Here is a 501-nt window from a genome sequence, read left to right as displayed (position 1 = left end):
AGGAAGGAAGGAAGGAAGGAAGGAAGGAAGGAAGGAAGGAAGGAAGGAAGGAAGGAAGGAAAGGAAAGGAAAGGAAGGGAAAAGAAAAAAGAAATTGCTCTCCATTTGAATAATTTGGAAACGCTTAATTTTGCAAAAAGATAAACAACTAAACACTAACCACCAAGAGTAGGTTTATTTGAAAACATTGTCATATTGAAAAATTCAGTTAAGTCTTAATCTTAAATGGTTTCTATTATGGAGATCCTAAAATATTAAGTCTCTGAGGTCCAGAATATAGACATCCCCATGGGAACCCAGGCTCAAATCTCCTAACAGTCTTTGTTATTTTTCTAATGCATTGATATTTCATTTTCTGATAGGCAGAGGGAAGCCAGGAGGTCCTCTTAACTGGTGATCAGAATAGTACATGGATTTCAATCCAACATCCCTCCATGGCCAAGTACTAATTTAGTTCAAATATGGAATCTGTAGTAATAGTACTTAAGTGTCTCAAACTGA

Source organism: Mirounga leonina, unplaced genomic scaffold (assembly GCF_011800145.1).
Source record: "Mirounga leonina isolate KUSES-001 unplaced genomic scaffold, KU_Mleo_1.0 Mir_154, whole genome shotgun sequence".
Lineage (NCBI taxonomy): Eukaryota > Metazoa > Chordata > Mammalia > Carnivora > Phocidae > Mirounga > Mirounga leonina.
The sequence above is the reverse complement of the archived record's forward strand: the minus strand, read 5'-3'. Positions refer to the sequence as shown.